Source organism: Psammomys obesus, unplaced genomic scaffold (genome assembly GCF_907164565.1).
Source record: "Psammomys obesus unplaced genomic scaffold, mPsaObe1.curated_primary_1811, whole genome shotgun sequence".
NCBI classification, from domain to species: domain Eukaryota; kingdom Metazoa; phylum Chordata; class Mammalia; order Rodentia; family Muridae; genus Psammomys; species Psammomys obesus.
In genome coordinates, this window is record NW_026596028.1 from 499,137 (window position 1) to 499,372 (window position 236).

A 236-nucleotide genomic window follows, 5' to 3' on the forward strand; every position below is an offset into this window, starting at 1 on the left:
CCGAGATGGACCAGGGGCGCACGCTCAGCCGGGGCTGGACCAGGGGCGCACGCTCAGCCGGGATGGACCCTGGGGCGCACGCTCAGCCGGGATGGACCAGGGGCGCACGCTCAGCTGGGATGGACCAGGGGCGCGTTGAGCCGATGGTGGACCCCAGGGGCGCACACTCAGCCGGGATGGACCAGGGGCGCACGCTCAGCCGGGATGGACCAGGGGCGCACGCTCAGCCGGGATGG

At 74.2% G+C, this 236-nt stretch overlaps 1 protein-coding gene across 1 annotated transcript in view; it reads right to left on the reverse strand.

The window, feature by feature from the left end:
• Positions 1-236, reverse strand: part of Cadm4 (cell adhesion molecule 4) — a 17,315-nt gene that overhangs the window by 6,845 nt on the left and 10,234 nt on the right. The window lies entirely within an intron of this gene.